The sequence below is a fragment of the Lathyrus oleraceus genome, chromosome 2, assembly GCF_024323335.1.
Source record: "Lathyrus oleraceus cultivar Zhongwan6 chromosome 2, CAAS_Psat_ZW6_1.0, whole genome shotgun sequence".
NCBI lineage: Eukaryota > Viridiplantae > Streptophyta > Magnoliopsida > Fabales > Fabaceae > Lathyrus > Lathyrus oleraceus.
Window position 1 is genome coordinate 50829646 of NC_066580.1, and position 5889 is coordinate 50835534.

Consider the following 5889-nt stretch of genomic DNA (forward strand, 5'->3'; position numbering starts at 1 on the left):
GATTGATATGCTTAATTGTTGTTTCTGGGCATTTTGAAAATTTCGATTGATGGTTGATGATGAAGCTGCACTGTTGCTTTATAAACCCTAATTATTTTCCAGAATTCCTGTTCACGTGCCTGGCCTTCTTGCTGCATGCTTTGTTACTGTGCTATCCACCGGCCAATCAGAACATTTCGTTCTGTTCTCCCTGTACGCCGCGTTTTGGTTAATTGGTGTAATATTTACAAGTTTGCCACCGGTCAACCCTTTGACCCATTAAACCCATGTCATTTTCATTTTTTATTTCAATTTGATTCAACATCTTCCAAAAATCATAATTCACTCATTTTAATTCCAAATTTCATGAATTTTTTTGCATCATGTCCTGTTTGATCTCTACTTTTTTATCATGATTTTTGCTGAATTTTTGGTTGGTCGAATTTTAAATGGCATTAGGGTTCTTGACATGTATGCATATTTCATACCTTTTGCCAATTCTTTTGTGAAATTGTGATGATGTATCCAATGACCCTGAATTTTTTTGTGCTTAATCTACACTCATTCATGTTTGTTTTGATGTAGAGTTTTTGAATTTATCATGTGTGGTTGTTAAGATATGAATTTTTGAAGTAGGGTGTGACAATTTGTGTCACACCAATGATATGCAATTTCATGATTTTTGATGACATGTTTCCTGACCTCCAATTGATGTGAAATTTTACATGAATCTTCTCTAATATGTCTAGTTTATGTGTGAATTTTCTTGGATTTAATCATGCCATTTCCTATTTGTTTGAGATTTTTCTTCCCTGCCTAGTCAAATGTTGACTTTGTGTGACACATCTTGCCATTCCATTTGGGAAATTCTCATATCTTATTGGATGATCATGCATACTAGACATCTTAAGCTTTGCATTGGTGTTAATCCCATTCATTTCTCATCTGTTTTCATTTAGTTATGATTTTTTGAAGTTGATACATGTTTGTTTGACTTCTTTGTGCTTGCTTGAATTGGTTTTGACTTTCTGATTTTAATTGACCATCTTCCCATGATCCAATTGAGCTGAAATTGTATATGCATGTCATTATGTGGATTGTGATTGAGCATGAATTATTTGATGATTTTTGGAAATGCTTATGTTTGGTTTTGAGCTAAGTCTTGCTGTTGACTTCATTGAGCATGTTCAAATTTGCTTTGACTTTATGATTTTCATAGACTTCCTTCCACTTGTCCAAATGCAATGAAATTTGACATGCTTACCATGCTAGGTGTTAGGATTGATCATGATTTATCTGGTGATTTTTGAAAATGTTTGAGTTGACTTTTGATGCAAGTCATTCTGTTGACTTCTTTGAGCCCTCCCTTGCCATGCTTTGACTTCTTTTGCTTGTGAATTGATGATGATGCATGATATGAACATGAACCCAATTGTGCTTGCTTCTTAAATGTTTGAACATGATTTGGGTTGCTTGCCCTTTTCTGTTTTGCCTTTTTCATTCTCTTTTGACCCTAGGCTTGCCCTAGTGGTCCAGTTACTCACTTTTGAGCTTGTGTTTTCAGGTTGAACACCCAGTGACCAATGAGATTAATTTCTTTTGTTTGAGCTTGCTTGAATGTCATTGAGCTAACCTTTGTTTTGTAGGTGGCTTGGCTCATGTGTTTGAGTTTTGTGCTTTGCACATCTGGTTACCTGATTTGTCTGTGGATTCCATTCCCTTTGATTTGACTATTGAACTGTATACTGATTGGTTTGACTATTTCAGGTACCCTTAGTTGCTTAAGTTCTTTGAACTTGCTTTGCTTTGCTATTTAGCAACTTGCTTGAGGTATAATTCCTTTTTCTTCATGTAGTCTGGAAGACCTGGCCCGTTACTTGGCCAGGAAACTGTCTGAAGTCCTCCTTAAGAGGCAATGATTGTGTATGTTTAATTTGTCCTTGTACAAAGTCAAAGACCTCCTAAGTGAAGAGGCAATTGGCAGAACCAAGGGATAAGCAACCTATCCCCTGCTATTCAGTGTGTCTTTTGTTTTGCTCACACCACTGTGTTGATGCATTTCAGATAAAAACCCAAGATCTTGTGCAATTGCACAGTTGAGTCAGTATCAAATGTGTAGAAGGGTTCCCACTTTCTGAACCCACACATTCTTGTCAAATGCTCTCCCTGGCCAGGGATAAGAGCAATGAGGCACACCCCTCATCTCCTTTCATCTGCTTCACCTTGGCTCTCAATGTCAAGGTTAAGAGCACATTCACCCAGTTCCAGAGGTTTGTTTGTTGAGGTTGATATGACCCCTCGACTAAAACCTAGCCTTGTTTGAGCCCCTTGCTTGTGTATAGTGTGTGCTACCTGTGCTTGCATGTTTGTTTGACTTGCTTCCTGTGCAAGTTAGGTTTAGTTTACACTAATCCTTGTTTGCTTTCGCCCTCGTTGCGATCCTTTCTCTCGCCCTCGTTGCGATCGAGCCTATTCCTTTCTCTCGCCCTCGTTGCGATCGAGACTTTCCCTTTCTCTTGCCCTAGTTGCAATCGAGACCTTTGTCCCTCCGTAGCCGAACTACGGCAACTCTGATTCTCATGTTCAGATGAGATACGTAGGCACGAGATGCGATGTCTTGTCGAGTTTGACTAACCACTAACATCTAATTCTTTTCTCTCGCCCTCGTTGCGATTGAGATATTCTTTTCTCTCGCCCGCGTTGCAATTGAGACCTCCCCTTTCTCTTGCCCTAGTTGCAATCGAGACCCTTGCTTCCTATGCAAGTTTGGTGTGTGTGTGGCTTGCTTCCTGTGCAAGTCATGTCTAGGATAGGTTGGCCCTTGTGCCATTTAGCTAGAAACCTTAACTTAGGGTCGACTTTGCATGACAACATCTAGGCTCGAGTCGTAGTCTCCCTAGAGTTGTGTCTCCCTCTGTTATCTGGTTAGGCTAGATCCTTTGTCCCTGCGTAGGGGAACTACATCGCCCTGATCTTCATACCAGATGAAGTATGTAGGCAGGAGATTGAGCTGATCTCTCCGGGCGCCCTTTTTTCTTTGTGTGTGTTGTTTGACAGTTATAGGCTCGAGTCCCCGACTCCCTATTAGCTTGTGTGTGTTCTGCTTGGAAGCCGATGTAAGTCCATCGAGTGGCATTCGGGTTCCAGTGTGGGTGTGTTTAGGTTCGGATGCTGACGTAAGTCCAGTGATTGGCATTCAGGCTCCACGTTTGCCTTTGTCTGTGTTTGTCTGTGTGCGTGTCAGCCGAGCTACGAATGCTCTGATTCTTCTCTCGTCCGAGAAGATACGTATGCATAGGATGCGATATCCTAGCGAGCATGTGTCGTCTCCCCAGTCCGAACTACTTCGACTCTGATGTCTATGCCTGATAGACTAAGTAGGCCCAGGATACGATGTCCTGCCGAGTCAGTCTTGTCTGTTTCTTGTGTCTCTTTCAGCCAGTGTGTGTGAGTTTGAGCAGTGTTTAGCAACAATTTTTTCCTTCCTTTTGTGCGTGGATCCCGTAGAGTACTACGGATGCGTAGGGGTGCTAATACCTTCCCTTCGCATAACCGACTCCCGAACCCATTCTCTTTGGTCGCGAGACCATGTTCTTTCCAGGTTTACTCTGAGCGTTTCCTTTCCCTCTTTTGGGATAAATAACGCACGGTGGCGGCTCTGTTGTTTCTTCTTTTCCCGCCGGTTTTTCGCGTGATGCGACATGGGGTACTCAACTTATCGGGAAATTCTTTCTGTTTTATGTCTCTAATTTTTTCCTGGATCGCCCTTTCGGGTTTTCAATCGACCGAGACGCTCATTTTTGACTAAGCCTCCCTTTCAGGTTTTCAACTTAGCGAGTTGTTCTTTTCTTTTTTAGGAGAAGTATTTCTTGACTGCATCTGCATTCACAGGACGAGTGAACTCTTCACCATCCATAGTTGTAAGAATCAAGGAACCGCCTGAAAAGGCTCTCTTAACAACATATGGGCCTTCATAATTAGGAATCCTTTTTCCTCTAGAATCTGGCTTGAACGATAAAATCTTCTTGAGCACAAGGTCACCTTCTTTGAACACACGACGCCTGACCTTCTTATCAAAAGCTTTCTTCATCCTTTGCTGATACAACTGACCATGACACATGGCAGTTAATCTCTTCTCTTATATCAAATTCAACTGATCAAACCTGGTCTAACACCATTCGGCCTCAGTCAACTTGGCTTCCATAAGCACACGCAATGAAGGAATCTCAACCTCTTCGGGGAGCATTGCTTCCATACCATACATAAGAGAAAAAAGGGTTGCCCCTGTTGAAGTATGGACAAATATACGATACCCATGCAAAGCAAATGGGAGCATCTCATGTCAATCCTTATATGTGACAACCACCTTCTGAATAATCTTCTTAATGTTCTTGTTCGCAGCTTCCACAACCCCATTCATCTTGGGTCAGTAGGGAGAAGAATTATGATGTGCAATCTTGAAGTCTTTGAAAAGAGCTTCCACCATATTGTTATTCAAGTTAGATCCATTGTCAGTAATGTTCTTGCTTGGCACACCATAACGGCATGTAATATGATTCTTGATAAACCTTACAACCACTTGCTTAGTTACATTTGCATATGATTTCGCTTTAACCCATTTCGTGAAGTAGTCAATTGCCACCAAAATGAAACGATGTCCATTCGAAGCTATGGGTTAAATCATCCCAATCATATCAATTCCCCACATGGAGAAAGGCTATGGGGTAGAGATAAGATTCAATAGTGTCGGAGGAACATGAATCTTATCAATATAAATTTGACACTTGTGGCACTTCTTCACAAATTTGCAAGAGTCAGATTCCATTATCAGCCAATAGTAACCTGCTCGCAACATCTTCTTCGCCATTGCATGTCCATTGGAATGAGTACCAAAGGAACCTTCATGCACTTCTGTCATCAACAAGTTTGTTTCGTGTCTATCCACGCATCTGAGCAGAACCATGTCGAAGTTTCTTTTGTACAATATATCACCATTAAAGTAGAAATTACTGGCTAATCTTCTCAAAGTCTTCTTATCTTTCAAAGATACCCCAAGCGGGTAAATCTGACTTTGGAGAAGACATTTGATGTCGTAATACCACAGATTCTCGTCTTTGATCTCTTCAACAATAAACACATGAGCTGGCCTATCAAGAAGCATCACAGATAAATTGGGAACTTCATTCCAATACTTCACGACCATCATTGAAGCCAACATTGCAAGAGCATCTGCCATCCGGTTTTCATCTCGAGGGATATAATGAAACTCAACCTTTGTAAAGAAAGTTGAAATCCTCCTCGCATAATCTCTATATGGTATTAAACCGCATTGATTCGTCTCCCACTCACCTTTGATTTGATTCACAACCAAAGCGGAAGCTCCAAAGACATCTAAATACTTGATTCTGAGATTCATGGCCTCTTAAAGCCCCATAATGCAAGCTTCATATTTTGCCATGTTATTTGTACACTTGAAAGTCAATATATCTATAAATGGTAGATGCGTGCCTTGAGGAGTAATAATCACTACCCCAATGCCATTTCCATATTGATTAACAGCTCCATCAAATACCATGCCCCAACGGGAACCAGGTTCTGTCCCTTCTTCAAGCAATGGTTCATCACAATCTTTCATTTTCAAGTATAAAATTTCTTCGACAGGAAAATCATATTGCACTGACTGGTAATCTTAAATCGGTTGGTGAGCCAAATGGTCAGCCAAGATACTACCTTTGATTGCTTCCTGAGATCGCTATTCAATATCATACTCTGACCACAACATTTGCCAACGGGAAATCCTCCCAGTTAAAGCAGGCTTCTCAAATATATACTTGATTGGATCCATTTTGGATATCAACCAAGTGGTATGATTCAACATATACTGACGTAGACGCTTAGCAGCCCAAGCCA